Source organism: Sciurus carolinensis, chromosome 4, assembly GCF_902686445.1.
Source record: "Sciurus carolinensis chromosome 4, mSciCar1.2, whole genome shotgun sequence".
NCBI lineage: Eukaryota > Metazoa > Chordata > Mammalia > Rodentia > Sciuridae > Sciurus > Sciurus carolinensis.
In genome coordinates, this window is record NC_062216.1 from 20342346 (window position 1) to 20360744 (window position 18399).

Sequence of the window (18399 nt, forward strand, 5' to 3'; positions counted from 1 at the left end):
GAATAGACTAAGATACTTTCATGCAATGGAATACTACTAAGTAATAAAAAGGAATGAACTATTGATGAATGCAAACATATGAATGAATCTCAAAAGAATCAAGCTATTTCAGTGTTTCTCAACCTCATCAGTGGTGTTTTAGGCAGCTAACACTTTCTAGTGTGAAGCTGTCCTGTGCATTGCAGAATGCTTCCCCCACTGGATTCATGTAGCGCTCCCCAACTCCAGGCATTACCAAATGTTCCCTGTGGCAACAAAGTTTATTCCTACTTAAGAACCACTGTGCGGCTGGCACAGTGGAGCACACCTGTAATTCCAGCAGCCTGGGAGGTTGAGGCAGGCAGTTCCCAAGTTCAAGTCCTGCCTCAGCAACTTATCAAGGCCCTAAGCAACAGCGAGACCCTGTCTCAAAATAAAAAATAAAAAAAGGCTTGAGATGTAGTTCAGTGGTAAAGCACCCCTGACTTCGATCCCCAGTACCAAAAGAAAAAGAAAGAAAAACCTCAGAAAATGTAAAATAGAGAAGCAATTTTCTTTGTAACACAATTTTTTTTTACATTTTTAAATCAACCTCTTGGGTTAGTGATGCAGCTCAGTGGTTGAACGTGTGCACAAATGTGCAAGTCCCTCACTTCAGTCTGCAGCATGCACACACAAAAACTTAACTGTCAAAGTACAACTTCAGGAATTTGGAAATAACAAGGATTCCAGGCATTATTTTCCCTCACTAGGGCATAATAAATTCTCCTGCTCACACACCATTTGCTGAAAAACAAAGTAAGAATGGTAACCCTAAAATATAAAAATTACAAGTAGAGTTAACTATGAAAAAAGCTGGGGTCGGGGCCCAGCTGGGAAGTGAGGCTAATAGTGTATAAACTGTAACAACATCAAGACTTTCTCACCCCTCCCTGGGGAGAGGTAAAATATGTGGCTAGAGGACAAAAGACATTCCAAGCCTGACTGCTGAGACCACCAGGCTTTAAGTGATAGACCAAGCACCCTGGCCTCCTTCTCTCTCTGCTCAAACTCCGAAACAACAGCAGTTTAATTTGTGATTGGTATACGTAGCTGCCAGATGCCATTGGTTCTTGATATTAGAATATGCCACTTATCCAGACTAAATATTTTCTAATGCAAAAGAAGCCATTTGAATTGCATAAGAAAACGTCTAAAAGATAGTAAAATGGGTGGAATTAGATATTCCATAATGAATTTCATATGAATAGAAGTCCAGCACTAAGTAAATTGAGGAACATGGTTTGTTGACTCGTGTTTAAAAGAGGATAAAAGATGCTGGGAGGAGAAAGATCCACAGTTTACTTCCTTGAGTGCTAAGATGCAAATAAGAGAAAAGCTTCTCTTGGAATTCTTGCATCCTATTTGTGCACCTGGGAATCAAAACGAGAATCGATATGGACACATCTCAAAGGGATGTTCCACAGCTAGGCTACTTGGATTAATTATAGAAATAAAGTGGTCTAGGTACCTTTGGATACTGTGTGTTTGGACTAGCAGAGATTTGTAGCCAAGCGCAAAATAAAAACATTCTTAATGATCATCAATTGCTTCTCAATGTTTTGTCAGGCTTTGTTCTGTTTTCATTAGGTTTGGTTTGGTTTGAATTCCCTGAATAGAACAAACAGACTTCTTTTAATTGACATGTAAGATTTATACATACTTACAGGTTATCTATGAGAATTGGATACATGTACACAATATGTACTGATTCAATCAGGGTAATTAGCATTTCCATGTCCTCAAACATTTGTCATTTCTATGTGCTGTAAACCTTCAAAATCTTTTCTAGTTATTTTGAAATGTATCATAGACTATTGTAGACCTTACTAGGCAATAAAACACCAGAAATAATTCCTCCATAGGAATCCAAATCCTAATTGTATTTTGGTATCCCTATACATCCTGTTCCCTTTGCTTCTCTCCATCTCACTCTTGCAAGCACTATTTTACTCTCTTCTACTAGACAGTTTTTAATTTCCACAAGTAAATGAGAAAATTCTGTATCTGTCTTTCTATTCCTGTCTTATTTTGCTTAATATGACAACATTCATTTCCATTCACTTATGCAAATGATAGGAATTCATCTTATTATGGCTGAATAATATTCCATTATGTATGAATCACCTTTTCTTCATCTATTTATTTGTTAACAGATAACCTTGATTGGTTTCAAATCTTAGTTATTGCAAATAGTGCTGCAATAAATGTGGGCATACAGGTGTCTATTTCTTTGACATAATGACTTCATTTCCTTTGGATATATACCCAGTAGTGGGATTGCTACATTGTGTGGTAGTTCTGTTTTTAGTTTTTAAGGAATCTTCACTCTTTTGCATAATAGCTGCATTAATTTACATTCCCACCAATAATGTATGAGAGTACCCCTTTCTCCACATCTTTTCCAACATTTGTTATTTTTTTTTTTTTTGTCTTTTTTGTAATTGCCGTTCTAACTGGGCTATAATGATATCTCACTGTGGTTTTGATTTGTATTTCCCCAATAATTACTAATATTGAGCTATTTGAATATCTTCTTTTGACTATTTGCATATCTTCTTTTGAGAATTATCTATTCAGATTATTTGTCCATTTTTAATTTGGATTATTTGGGGTTTTCCTGGTGAGTTACTTGAGGTCCTTATGTATATCAATCTGTTATTGGATGAATATCTTGCAAATATTTTCTCTCATTCTGTAGGATGTCTCTTCACTTGGTAGATTGTTCCCTTTGCAGTGCATAAGCTTCTTATTTTGATGCAGACCCCTGTCTACTTTTATTTTTGTTGTCTGTGCTTTTTGGGTCTTATCCAAAAATTTTTTGCCTGCATCAATCTCTTGAAAAATGTTTCTCCTATGTTTTCCTCCAAAATTACATAGTTTCAAGTATAACATTTAAGCCTCTAATCCATTTTCAATAGATGTTTGCACATGGAGTGGTAAGGATATAGTTTCATTCTTCTATGTGTATATCCAGTTTTCCCCGCATCATTTGTGGAAGTGACTATCCTTTCTCCATTGTATGCTCTTGGCACCTTTGTCAAAAATCATTTGAGTGTATGTACATGGATTAATTTGGGGGTTCTCTAGTTTGTTTCATTGGTGTACATGTTGGTTTTTATACCACTACCAAATAGTATTCTAACATTTAGTATAAAAAGAAAAATTTCTCCAGGATAGAAGCTATTAAAATCACTGCAAAATGGATCTTTTGACATTTTTATTAGTTTGTACTTTATTTCTCAAAACTTCCATAACTAACTCTGAATTTGGAGCTCTATTGTCAAAGATATGGAAGCCTCAATCTCCTGCTCTGTAAAATGTAGACAACACCACTTACCTATCCAGGGTGAGGACCAAATAGTGAACCTTGGGAACTATACAATACTAACCATATTCAAGTAATTATTTATATAGGCACTAAATATATTTTGTTATTGAGATAGTCTCGAGATAAAAATCCAACTTTCAGATATGCAATGCACATATTTACATAATCTTTAAGCTTGCTGTATGTGTATAATTAGAAAAAAGTAACCCATATTTTGAGAATTATAAGAATTCCAATAGACACTGTCTTACAATGGTAAAAGCAGGATATCATTTAGAATAAGTTATTAAATGTCATGACCACAGATAGCAGAAATTCATTGAGCTCCCAAAATACCATTCCAAACCTCAATTTGTAGATAGTAAAAACTATGTTTTATGAGGCATTCTGGTAGTCCCTAAAAACCACATAAGTAATGGTTTCCCATCTAAGATGGTCAAGAAACCAAACACTTTTGCAAAAGTATATATAATAAACCAATATTAAATTTACATCTAAAAATTATAACCTTGGGGAAAAATCAACTTTATAGATTTTAGAAAAATAATAGAATTTATTTTTACAACACAATTTCCCAGGAACTTAATCCTTGTTGAAAAATGTTTGCTAAACTATTTGCCCAGTAAACCAACCCACTACCTGCCAGCACTATAGCTACTGTGGCTCTAGTTTTCTGAACTGGATGATAAACTCTCCTAGCAATACTGAAAATGCCATTCAAGAGCTACTTGGAAGCTCCTCCCAGGACATGGTACATGCTACTGTGATCAAAGACATCTTTCTGGAAACACGGACAAACACATTTCCTTATAGGAAGTTAAAATTCTGCAAACAATAGTCGGAATTATTGCCAGAAACACTATAATTTAGGGATACTAAGACAAAAAGATTAATATTTGCTTACTTTTGAAAACATATTTTAGCTTATAGGTATTTTACACCAGCATTCTTGGGTCAAAGATCAGTTATCCAGAAAATTTACTCAAACTTCAGCTACTGAATTTCCTCTTCTTTTCTGCTTAAATGCTAGTGGCAAGGTTTTCTCCATAGAGAATCAAAACCAGCAAAGCAGATTGAGTTTGGGGTATCCCAAAGGGTTTGTGATTGCTTTGTTTGAACACGTGGGCTCTCTGTGTTGGATTAAGAGGCTTGGAATCTGCTTGACTTCACCCAAATACACCTTTTTAAATGTAAATGAGCGAGTACAGGACACAAAAAAATTTAAGAAAAAATGTTGAACTTTAGCTAAGCATACATAAACTAACAAGAATCATAGCTTCAACTTTCTTCTCAGAATCTCTAGTGGAATCATGAGGTTATAGCTGATACCAGCCATTCTTGGCACAAACTAAAGAACACTTCCCAGATATTTTTGAAGAAAGAAATTTAAGGAGAGAAGTAACTTTAAGTCCTATCCATGGGAATAGATAATTATATTTTAATAATTTTAAGTTGTTTGTTTATCTCAGTTTTCATTAAATAATTCTAAAAATGTTTTTAAAAATAAGCTATTGGTATTTGTGGAATTAATTTTACTATTCCCTGGACAATGCAGGGGAGATACTAAATGGTGTTCCAACCAAGAGTTTTATAACTACTAAAAGGTGTTTACAGAAAGAAATACATAGTTTCCAGATGATAAATACATTATTCTCTTGTATCTTTATTTATCTATTTACTTTTCTTCTCCCCTCCCTCCTTCCATTTGTCTTCCTTTTTCTCTTATTTTCCTTCTTTTCTCTATTTCTTTTTCTCGCAAATTAAAAATATGTACTTGGGCTTTTTTTTTTTTCCCCCCCAACTAAACAAGTGGATAAAGTCAGGGCATTTCCAAAGTTCTCTGTGTTCTTTCTACCTTGACAGCTGAATCTCAAATGTCATGAACTAGAACTCACTTTACATAGATAATGGAAATTCTAGATCTCTTTACCCTGACCTCCAAATCCCTATCTTTTTAGAAAATGTGTTTAATATAAATATATGTATACAATCATCTGCCCAAGGATATAGATCTGTTTTTCATCCTGGTCTGTTCTAATCTCTTTAGTACTTAAAGAAGTCAAATCTTTACAAAGAAAAATTTTAAATGAAGCCTTGTTTTCTGGTTTAGACATTTTAAAAACATATTTAGCAAAGTACTTATGAACAAATATGCTATCTTGGGACACGTGTCATGGTCAATTTTTTAGAACTATAATAGCATACTCAGTCTAGGTTCCACTCAGTCCTTGGGGTTAGTGCTTTTTGAAGACTCTCCCCACCATCTATCTGTCTTGATTTTTTAGGAAAAATCATTTACAGAAAGGAAAAAGCATTTAGAGAAATGCTTTTCAGATGTCACTTCCTCACTTTCATTGGGAAATAATACAAATGTCACTAGTAGTCATTGAACCCCATGGTCTTGTTTAGAAGAACATTTTTAATGTTGAATATAATTGCTCTGATTTTTGCTCACTAGAGCTGATTTTTCTGATATGTAATAATATTTAAAAGCATAAATGGTATCTTTCCCCAAATATCTTATATATACTCTTTGTTTTCCTATATTAAAACCATGGAAAATATTTGAATTTCCATTTTATAAAAGGAGAAACGGTCACAAAAATCTATTTCCTAGATGTAGTACTGATGAAGAAATATTTAAAATCAACTAACTACTAGTGTTCAATCTTAACCTATAAAATTTTTTCTCCCAAATTTTAAGATCATTTCCTGAGCTAGATTATATTTTGCACCTCCTTTTGAGAAATTTTAAGTCATTTCCAAATAGCTTTCTCTGGTTTGCTACGGTAGTCAGTACAAAAATCATCATTAAGTAAGTAAAATGAGTCTGATTTTGTGTTTTAACAAAAAAAGGAAAAGAAAAAAAAAAAAAAGAAAATGAGAATTCTGATTTTTTTTTTTTTTTGGTGGGGGAGAGGGGTGTATTGGGGATTGAACTCAGGGGCACTCAACTACTGAGCCACACGTCCAGCCCTATTTTGTATTTTATTTAGAGACAGGGTCTCACTGAGTTGCTTAGCACCTTCACTTTTACTGAGGCTGGCTTTGAACTCCCCATCCTCCAGTCTCAGCCTCCAGAGCTGCTGGGATTATAGGCGTGCACGGCAGCACCCAGCGAGAATTCTGAGATATTGATGAAAACTGAAAGTTAAAAAACAAACAAAAACTGGGCAACATAGGGAGACCCTGCCTCAAAAACAAAACAAAACAAAACAACAAAACATTAATTTGTGTGCAGTGCTGCTATTCTTACTTGGAGAGTTCTGTATGATCTGAAAAAAATGTCTCAAATGTAGTAACTCTTCCTACACAGTCTCTGGGCTGAGTGCAGTGGATTTTTTGAGGGAAGCTGGCTGATCCGCTACCTGGGAGCTCCGCATGGCCTCCTGTGGAAGCCTAAGCCAGCCATGCAACTTTCTCCCGTGGTCTCATAACCAGGTCCACCAATGAAAATGTTAATTCACTAGCCGCCCAGCTTAACAGGTTCAAGAACAAGGGAAAAGACAGTTCAGAAATGAGGCAGCGCCGAATAGAAGTTACTGTGGAGCTGAGGAAAGCCAAGAAGGATGACCAGATGCTGAAAAGGAGAAATGTCTGCTCCTTTCCTGATGATAATACTTCACCCCGCAGGAAAACTACAACGCCCAGGGCATTGTGAATTGGTCTGTAGATGACATTGTCAAAGGCACAAACAGCAACAATTTAGAAAGGCAACTCTAAGCTGCTCAAGCTGCTAGGAAATTGCTTTCTCAGGAAAAACAGACCCCTGTAGACAACATAATCTGGGCTGGTGTGTTTCTGAAATTTGTGTCCTTCTTGGGCAGAACTGATTGTAGTCCCATTCATTCAGTTTGAGTCTGCGGGGCACTCACTGACATTTCTTCTGAAACATCAGAACACACCAAGGCTGTGGTGGATCAAGGTGATATCCCACCATTCATTTCTCTCTTGGTCTCTCCCCATGCTCCCATCAGTGAACAAGCTGAATAGGCTTTAGGAAACATTGCAGGTGATGACTTGGTTATCAAATGTGGTGCACTGGACCCTGCTGGCTCTTCTTGCCGTTTCTAATGTCAACTTTAGTATGTGGTTACTTAAGTAATTCTACCTGAACACTTTCACACCTGTGTTGCAAGAAGAATCCCACACCCCCATTAGATGCTGTTGAGCGAATTCTTCCCACTTTAGTCTGTCTCCTGCGTCATGATGATCCAGAAGTATTAGCAGATATCTGCTGGGCTGAGCTATTTCCTACCTTACTGATGGTCCATATGAACTCCCTGAAATGGTTGTGAAAACAGGAGTCATACCCCACCTCGGGAAGCTTCTGGGAGCTTCTGAATTGCTGACTGTGACTCCACTCTGTGAGCCATAGGGATTATTGTGCCTGGAATGGATGAACAGACTCAGACTGTAATAGATGCAGGTGCACTTGCCATCTTTCCCAATCTGCTAACTAACCCCAAAACAAATATTCAGAAGGAAGTTACACGGACAATGTCAAACATCACAGCTGACCGACAGGACTAGATACAGCAAGTTGTCAGTCATGGATTAGTCCCATTCCTCATTGGTGTTCTCTCTAAGGCAGACTTTAAGAGGAAGCTGTATGGACTGTGACCAATTATACAAGTGGTGGGACAGTTGAACAGATCATTTACCTCATTCATTGTGGCATAATAGATCCATTGATGAACCTCTTAACTGAGAAAGATACCACAATTATTCTAGTTTTTCTGGATGCCCTTTCAAATATCTTTCAGGCTGCTGAGAAACTAGGTGAAACTGAGAAACTCAGTATAATGATTGAAGAATGTGGCGACTTGGACAAAATTTTTGAAACTCTACAAAGCCATGAAAATGAGTCTGTATACAAGGCCTCATTAAACTTGATTGAGAAGTATTTTTTAGTAGAGGAAGAGGAAGATCAAAATGTTGTACCAGAAACTATCTCTAAAGGTTATACCTTCCAAGTTCAGGATGGGACCTTTAACTTCTAGGCTGTACAACCAAGGCATAAAGTTTGTTTTGTAGTATGTTCAGTATAAGTTTGTTTTACGGTTTCTCTGCCAGGAGCTCTTTTTGAATGTAGTTGGTATTGTAGCACTTTTTATAACAAAACTATACTTAAATAGTTCCAAACTGTACATACTGTAGGAAACTTGTCCTCTAAATAGGTTTCTCGTTTCTATGTGGAATTTTATATCTTACAGTGTCCTGCAAATAAAGATTAAATTCTACCTTTTAAATAAAAAAGTGACTATTCATGGTCTGGGAACGTAGTTCAGTGGTAGAGTGCTTGCCTATCACATATAAGGTCCTAGTTTTGCTCCCCAGCAAAACAGAAAAAAATTAAAAGTGACTATTTTTTTTTTACCCTATATACACAAGAAGAATTATACAACAATTTTATTATCTTAGGATTTTTTCCATCAGTGTAGTGTCAGTCTTAGAATATTGGCAGATTCTAAGAACCTGCAAATACTTAATTGACAGTTCCGAAATGCAGAAATAGGTCTGTTGACAGAATTGGTATGAAAGGTGAGAGAATCAAAAGCAGCAGAGGTATAAATGAATTCAACCAGGCAAAGACCTAGAGTCCCTCCCATCTCTACAATAACATCCCATACATAATATCAGAAACGGTGGTCAGTGGGCTGGGGATATAGCTCAATTGGTAGAGTGCTTGACTTGCAAGCACAGGGCCCTGGATTTAATCCCCAGCACTGGAAAAAAACAAAACAAAAATGGTGGTCAAAGGTGAGAACATAGTTCAGCAGTAAAGCACCTGCCTAGCCCGCACATAAGTCCTGGCTTCAGTACCTGGTACTGGAAAAAAAAAAAAAAAAATCAGTATGACTTAGATTAAGGAACAATTTAAGAATGTGATACTTATATAAATAAGTCATCTTGTCATTTAACACAAATATTTTAAATGATTGCATTTTTTCATGTCTATCAAAATATCTGTCAACTCTAAGACACCTCATGAGTAGAGACATACATTCTCTATATACAATTATTGGTAATTTACCCTTTGGAATATTTCTCTTATCTCTATATAAAATTTATAAATGGAAAAGAATGAAATGTAGATCAGTTTTATCCCATAGTCAGTAGAAGAAATGTAAGGGTTTAACAAAATCTTCTTGATTTTGTTAATCTGATACTTTTTCATAAGTATGCATGTATGAGTTACCCCAGAGCCTACTGTAACTCAGAGAAAAGCAATGTCACAAGATGGTATTCATTCTTGAAAATAATTTTTTTCATCCTTTATACCCCTCCAAAAAAAAAAATAATGTTTCTCTCTCAGATTTCCTATCCTCTGAGAACTCTTAGTTATTCCACAATATGTCAAACAAAACTAAAACTTTAATACAGAATGCCCCTTCATATGCAGCAAAGGACTGAAATCTCAATGTACTGAGAAGAGGATTTAAGATCCTGAAATATGCATTTATCCACTTGGTGATCACGCTCAGCTTCCCTTTCTTTAGGTTCTGCCCACTTCTCTCCCACAATAAATAAAAAGGGATCAGAGAAGCAATGAATTCATGATTCCATGGTCTTTAGGAGGCTGTACACAGTACCAGAATTCCTCTAAGCTCCTTTTACCAAGCTAAATCCTTACTTTAAAATATATACATGAAATGCATGATGACTAAAACACCTAAACAGGAAATTTGAAAAATTTATGAGCTACACAAATACTTCACTTGGTATCACTCACTTGAATTATATTGAATTTAAAAGATCGTTTTAAATGAATTAGCATTCAAGTATTAACCAAACTCTGAAAATTGAATTATTTGCTTATTTTACAGGTTGTTAAATCCCTATTAAATTAATCTAATAAATTTCAATATATAAGTAATTCACTTTAAGTAACTTTACATCACATCTATAAATTCTTCTGGTTACATATAAATGTAAATTAGCAACAGTTTTGATTCTCATTATGCCATAACCATGGTTTCTCAAAATTAAAAGAAAATCTCAAAGTGACTAGAATCACTTTTAACATGAAAAATAAAGTTTCCTATTTTTACTTTACAGATTATATGGGAGTGGCTCTTACTAAATCCTTAAAATATTTAGGGTTAATATATTTCAGTCAAATAAAAAATGTTTTTCATTTTCAAAGAGTCTGCTTTTTATGTATATTTACCTGTGTTGATCTATTTTCACCTTTGTCATTAAAATATTTATTCCTGTTAAATATACAAATGTATTTGCCTACTATGAAAAAATATATGACATTGTAATCCCTAAGTTTTAAAAGTTATAATACATTTTAATAAGTTTAGTCATTCTTAAAAGCTATTTAGTCTATAATAACTGCCTGTAACAGTAATTCTCAGACATTTTGGTTATTGTTTAACATGAACAGAGGTTCAGATTTGCAAGATGAAAAAGTTCTGAATATCTGTTCCACAATACCATAAATATACTTAATTATACACTTAAAAATGGTTAAGAGGGTGGGCGGGAGTGTAGTTTAGTGATAAAGTGCTTGCCTCACATGGGCAAGGCCCTGGGTTTAGTCTCCAGTACCACCAAAAAAAAAGTTAAGAAGGCACATTCCATATTATATGGAATTTTCAAATTTTATTTAAATTTATTTTTAACTGAAACATAAAAACATAAAATTGTACATATTTATAGGGTACAATGTGATATTTCAATACATGTGCACATTGTGTGATGTTTAAATTGAGGTAAATATATCTTTGGTCTCAAATATTTACAATTTCTTTATGGCAAAAACATTCAAAATTCTTTTTTCTAGCTTTGTGAAATATACAGTACATTATTGTTATCTACAGTTTGTCAGGATTTTTTTTTAAATCCCCTCAAAGATCACGAAGCACTTCAGTATATCTCATTCCATACATCTTTACAATGAAAAGTAAAAAGTGTTGAAAAGAGGAAAACTAAAGGAAGGTGAATTTATGTGCCCCAGACCACTGCACTCTGCAGCATAGTTTATACTCCTGGTCATGTTATAAATCATCAAGGAATCTACTGCAAAGGCTTAGTTTCACCTCTACTAGAAGAAACATATTTAATAGACACTAGGTAAAAGAGGAAGGAAAGGAGAGGAATAGGGTGGGGAGAGAAAAAAATAAATATCTAGGTATAGAAAAATGGTCAAATAACATGATTGCACAATATAACACTAGATGGCCACTAAAAGAAATATAAAGTAGATGAACATGTGGGGAAATGTCCATAACCTTTAGTGTTAAAAAAAAGTGTTTAGTACCATCACATATTTGTTTAAAAACAAACATTAAGAACTAAAATAAATGAATATATATACATATATATATACACACACACACATAGGAAGAGAAACAGTATGCACAAATACTTTTTAAAATTCTAAAAAAAATACACAAGGAAACTCTTAATATAATAAACTCTATGGAGTAGAATTAGAGGACTTTTTACTTCTTACTTTATATACTTTGCAATGAAAAGACAAAATTACTATGACATGATAGTAATAGATCTTTATTTTTACCCTATAGATTCTAAATTCAGCTACCTAACCGTTAAAACTTTAATGTTGTTTTGTTTTGTTATGTTTTGATTTTTGGTACTGAACCCAGGAGCTCTTTACCACTGAGCTACATTCAGAGTTGTATATATTTTGTTTTGAGACAGGGTCTCGCTAAGTTGTTTAGGGCCTCGATAAATTGCTGAGGCTAGTCTGAAATTGCAGTCTTGCCTCAGCCTCCCAATCACTGGGATTACAGGTGTGCACTACAGCACCTGGCTCTAAATTTAATTTTTAATGTAGGCAATGTTTTGATCAGAGAATTCTAGATTCAAATCACAAATTTGCTTTCTGACTTCATGGATAAAATGCTTAATCTCAATGAGCCTCAGTTTTCAGGATTTTTTTTCTCCTGCCTGTAGCAAGGAGCCAATAAAACTAATTCACGGGGTTGTTGGAAAGAGTAAATGTTTAATAAACTAATTAAGATTGTATTTAGTCATCTTTATGTTCCCAGACCCTGGCATGTTGTAAGCAATCACAAGTATTCATTACAACCAGTTAATAGTGCATTTAATTATTATGTTATTGATCATTCACAATATGCTAGTACAGCATCACATAAAGTTAACTAAAGTTGGGCATGGTTGCACACTGTGGAGGCTGAGGCAAGAGGATCACAAGTTCAAGGCCAGCCTCAACAACTTAGCGAGATGCTGTCTCAAAATAAAAAATAAAAAGGACTAGGGATGTAGCTCAGTGGTAAAGCACCCCTAGTTTCAATCTCCATCATATATTTATTAAAAAAAAAAAACTAAAACAGTCTTTGCCTTCAAAGAACACATAGGCTAGTGAGGGATAACATCTCAATTCTGTTCGGCTTCAAGTCACATGCCCTCAGACACATTGCAAGGAAATCCCCACCTAAACTTCTTGGTGGATCAGTGACATCCTCACAGGGCTCCAAGAGGGTGATGATGTCTTCAAAAATTTATAGAAATACCCAGTTTATGGGCTAATTCTCAACAAGCTCAGAACTAACTACACCCATGCCTGAACTTGCCTACTCAAATGAGCTGGAATCACTTCCTCTGAATAATCCTCAAATGGTCCATTCTGTTGTTTTGTCTGTCTTCAGTCCAAAGTGGGGAGAAAGAAGAAATCCTGTAACATCACTTCTCATTCTATTCAATTGATTCAATTTGTAAAATTCCTGATTCATTTGCTGCTGCCAAAAGTGATACAGTGATGACATACATATGAATTCCTTTAATAATGAGAAGTACATAAATAGATGTCCTTAGTTTCCCCTTACCTCTTATTAGTCTTCATGTCTCCTTTCCATCTTCCTTCTAATGTTGAGTGCCCAGGATTTGTTCCTTAGCCCTCTCTATCTGTACACCTTATCTTTGTGATCTAATTAATCCAGTCTCTGTCTCAAAGCACTTTCTGCAACTTGAGGAATCACAGATTTATATCCCTAGCCTAGACCTCTTTATTGCTAGCATCTCTACTTTAAATTCTAACACCCAAATTTAATTCCTTATCTTGCTCTCAAACCTCTTCCACCTGTTACCTTCCCCCTTAAAGTTGATGGCAAGTCCAACTTTTCAGTAACTCAAGATAAATATCTTTTTCTTTTCTATCCCATATCCAAATTGTCAGCAAATTGTTAGCTCTAGCTGCAAAACACACCCAGAATTTTATCATCTCATTAAACTTTCACTGCCACCACTGTCCTCCAAGCCACCCACCATCACAGAGTACTGAAATAACTGATCATGCCATTCCTTGGCTCAAAACCTTTATGCAGTTTCCTATTTCATCCAGAGAAAAGGCCAAAATTCCTACAATGGCTCAGAGTCAAATGTCTTTCCTCCAGTCTTCTGATCACCATTCCTATCTCCCATAGAACCCCTGACCATATCGTCCTCCTTTTTGTTTCTGGAAAATATAGACATGTTCCCGCCCCAGGGTTTTTCTACTGACCTTTCTCTGCTTGAACCACTCTTTCAACTAATATTATCACTTCCTCAATTCCTTCAAGTCTTTACCAAATGTAAGTCCTTACCCTAAGTAAGGTTTGCCCGAACCACACCATTTAAACTAACTTCAGCCTCTTCACCTCAGTACTGACCTTCCTTGCCAAGTTCTACTCTATTTACATAGTGCACACTAACTACCATAAAATTTATTTACTATATCTTAATATTTATTGTCTTTCTATATCTGTAAGAATGTGAAAATGAGGAATATGGGAAAGGGAGTTTATTAGTCAAGGTTCCTCAAAGAAATGGAACCAAAAGGACAGATAGGCAGATATAGACAGAGATACAGCTATTAAAGGCGGTTTTATGAGAAATTGGCTCATATGATTATGGAAGTGAGTAGTCTCATGACCTACCATGTTCAAGTTAGAGACCCAGGAAAACTGATGATTTAACTCAGTTTGAGTCCCAAATTCTGCAAACCAGGAGAGCCAATGATGTAAACCCTAGTCTAAAGAAGAACACGAGATGAGACCACCAGTTTAAGCAATGAGTCTTGAAAATGGGGGCAGGGGAATTCTTCCCTCCTCTGCCTTTGCTTGCTGTGTTTTGTTGTTGTTGGGATTTTTTTTGTTTGCTTGTTTTGTTTTTTCCTGCTACTAGGGACTAAAACCAGAAGAGTTCCTACCATTGAGCTACATCCCTATCCCTTTATATTTTAGTTTGAAACAGGGTCTCATAAATTGTCCAGGTGGGCCTCTATCTTCTAATCCTCCTGCCTTAGACTCCCAAATAGCTGGGATTACAAGTGTGAGCCACCAAGCCCAGCCCTCCTCTGCCTTCTCTTCTGTCAGGTCATCAACAGGATGGACGATGCCTGTTCACACTGGAAAAGGCCATCTACTTTCAGAGTACCCCAGTCAAATGATAATCTCATCTGTGAAAACCTCACAGATGCACTCAGAAACAATGTTTAATCTGAACACTCGTGGCTCACTTAAACTGACACATAAAATTATCCACCAGAAGGAGGTTGGACTCTTGGTCAGTTTTATTCACTGATCTACTCCAAGCATCTAGAACAAAGTCTAATACAAGGTATGGGCTCAATAAGTGAATGAAAGAATGAATGGTTAAAGATACACCATGCTAACTGACATCACTAAATAATAAAAATAAATTAAATTTATTATCACTAAATAATATAAATAGATTATATGAACATCAAGTTTATAAAAATGGAATTCCAAAGACATATGGTGCTTTAAAGCTCACCCAATACAACCCCATTTTTAAACTTAGGGGAAAAAAAAAAAAAAACTTAGAAATTAAAAGATTTAGAAGAGCTCATACTGATGATGAGAAAGAAAGAAAATCTGATTCTTTTATGTTATCATTTTTCCTGTGTGTGTGTGTATGTGTGTGTTTGGTACTGAGACTTAAATGCAAGGACATTCTGCCACTTAGCTACACTCTCAGTCCTTTTTTTTTTTTTTTTTTTTTTTTTTTGAGACAGGGTCTCGCTAAATTGCCAAGGTTAGTCTCTAATTTAATCATCCTATCTCAGTCTCCCAAATTACTGGGATTACTGGTACACCACCACTGCACCAGCATTTCCTAACTCTTCCCTGATAAACAAATGCTTGTGTATTTCAGAGACAGGTGACATCTTGCAAAGGATGTCTTTAGACTCTGCAGTATTGAATGAAAATAATTCCTAGGAAGAAGTGAATGTTCAGTTACTCTTTTGAGTGGTCAAATCTCTTCTTTCTCTTTGCTCTATCCTCTTTCCCTTTGTGTAATCTCTTTCCTGGCCAACAGAAAAGGTTACATCATTAAGGACCCAAGTCCTTCAATAACCAAAGTTAATTTCTACTTTTTTCCAAATGGTTAACTCCTATTCTTTTCTTCTAATTTTTGTTTGTTTTTTAGAGGAAGAATATCAAATAAAAGAAGAGAAAAAGAAAAGAAAAGAATTTAGGAAGAAGAAAAAGTGCTCAGAGGAAGAACACAGAATTGAAATAATTTAACTATGATCTCATAGCCACCTATGAACTCAAAGCCACAGATTTTCACATAAGGAGACGGAGGAAGAGATGCCCAGGAGCTATTTAATACAGGGAACAAGAAAAGGGGAAGAGCAAGAAAAAGATCACAGATTGGTCACTCATGCTGGCAATGGTCACATTATGAGCTCAATATTGGAAAAAAGGGCTTCATAATATTTTTGTTACTCAACCTTGTTAAACAACATTTATTAGGACTATTAATAGCACAGCACCATTGCTAGGTCTGATGGATTACAAAAGGGAATATAGCCAAAGTAGCAACAATAATAAGGTAGAACAACAGGCAAGAAGGGCCCGCACTACAGGTGTTAGCATCTGGTAAGAGAGAAAATAATTTTAACATTTTTTTTTTCTGGAGACACACATAGTAATTTATAAGCCTTAATTCTCCTGATGAAAAACTATAATTAGCTGTATTAACTATATTATTACTTCTGTATCTAAAATAAACTTGAAAAAACTATATTTTTACAGGCTTAAAGCAGAAATTTGAAATGTTTATATTAAAGGGGCAATATTATCATTGCTTCTGTGGATTTATAAACTAAAGCAATATAATTTACAAATATGTGACTTTTTTAACCTTTGGTTCTAGTACTATGGTATAATGTGTAAGCATACAGGAAAAAGTGCAATTCTGTGTCCATCTTTTTCCTAAAAGATTTTCTACTATTGTCTTAGAGATATTAAACCATTGCAATCAATGCTAATGTTACAGTGACAGAAAGGAATCCGTGATGCTGCCTAAGATACCAACCAGATTCTAGTAATAATCACTGCTATAGGTCTCCATCGCTGCTGGCTACCAAATTCCAGAAATATGAAAGACCCAACTCACCTATACTGTTCCTGCTCTGTATTTTTTCACTCACATCACGAGATTTAATAAAGATGCTTCCATCCATAGAATGCCTCTCTATCTAAAGTTAGCCAAGCAGTCACCAGGGGAGAACACCAAACACTTAAAGGATCTCGCTACTTTTGAGGACCCGAGCGGATTTTACAGAAAAACAGATCTGGTTTGAACCTTGCTCCAACCTGTCCTTACTATGTGACCTTTGAAAATTATTTAATATCTCTGAGCCTTGATGTTCTTCCTGAAAAAGAGATTAAAAAAAAACTCCTTTCTTTGCTGCATAGTATGAATGGGTAAGATATTCCATTATAAACATAGAATCAATACCTGGGAAGTTGCACAGGCTAGCTGCTATTATTTCAAGCATTTAAACTCCCTTGATATTTGAAGTTTACTAGATACAGTTTTTCAGGAAATCAACAACATCATTCAAATATTGAATGCTGACCAGTCAGGTCCCTTTAGCCCATCTTACCTAATACTGCATTAACTGGAATACTTTACAATAAAGCCACTGCCAGCACCAGATGGTTAAAGAGGAGATGTGAAATAAAATCTCTCTAACATGTTCGTGGAATAACTGCTAAAACCCCATGCTATTATTTTGTTACCCAAAGTATAACAATTAAATCAAGTCAATATGCTTCAAGCAACTGTACTCTTCATTTACAGTATAGAGAGAATTGTGCTGAAAATAAGAAGTATGCTTTTTCATGTCCGCATATCCATGGCTGCGGTAGACAAACTATCTCAGATCAATAAATGTTCTTTGGCTTTATCCTCATGAAACACAAAATTATTTTTTCAATATTTTTAAAAATCCCTCCTCTTTTATTTCAACTCAGTGCTCTAACATTTCTGGTTTACAGCCAGAGTAATAGTAACTTGTGTGAGAAACTGACTCTCCCAGACACAGAAAGGTATTGGAATTCTCTCAAGAAATCCTGTTCTCACAGCTTTCCATCCTGGTTCCTTGTTGAAGATTTTTAGATAAGTATATGAAATTTGGAGGGTTTGTTGCAACTCTCAGTTCTTTTGAAATTTACCCCTCACAAATGCCTCCTGTTTTGATGTGTGCAGTTATTATGATTTTAAATATGTATTTGTTCTCTGAATTTTATTGTTTTTTCTCACATGAGGATTTTAAAAATACTTTTTTAAACTTTAATCAAAATTAATGAAAAGTCCTCTTGATTTAATAGCAACTTTCAAGAAGCCAAATATTAGACAATGAAATTTTATATCCCTTAATAGCTTTTCCTTGTGCACCTATCAGAGAATTAGTTGTTCATATTCATATTGAAATATTTTTTGACCACTGAAGAATCCAATAAAATTTAATTTTTAAACAAGTAAATATCAGTCTCCATAACCCATTGAAGCAAAAAAGTTCCAGAGTCCTTTCTTATTCTTATTAGGAAAGTCAAAAAGGCCCTGGAGGTCAAAAAGTGCAATGACCACTGAGGTTTATGCCCAGGTGTAATTAGGTCATTTCTTGTCCCGACCTCACTGGAGCCATAGTGAGGAAATTTCAAATACCCATTACTAAGAGGCTGGCTGCTCTTAGGTTTTGTCCGATTACAGAAAGCTCTTGGAGGTGACCAGTTTGACTCCCAGATAGTTAGCAT

At 35.3% G+C, this 18399-nt stretch overlaps 1 pseudogene; it reads left to right on the top strand.

The window, feature by feature from the left end:
• LOC124982651 (importin subunit alpha-1-like) overlaps nucleotides 1–8352 on the top strand; it is a 158557-nt pseudogene extending 150205 nt beyond the window's left edge.
• Nucleotides 8353–18399: the final 10047 nt, after the last annotated feature.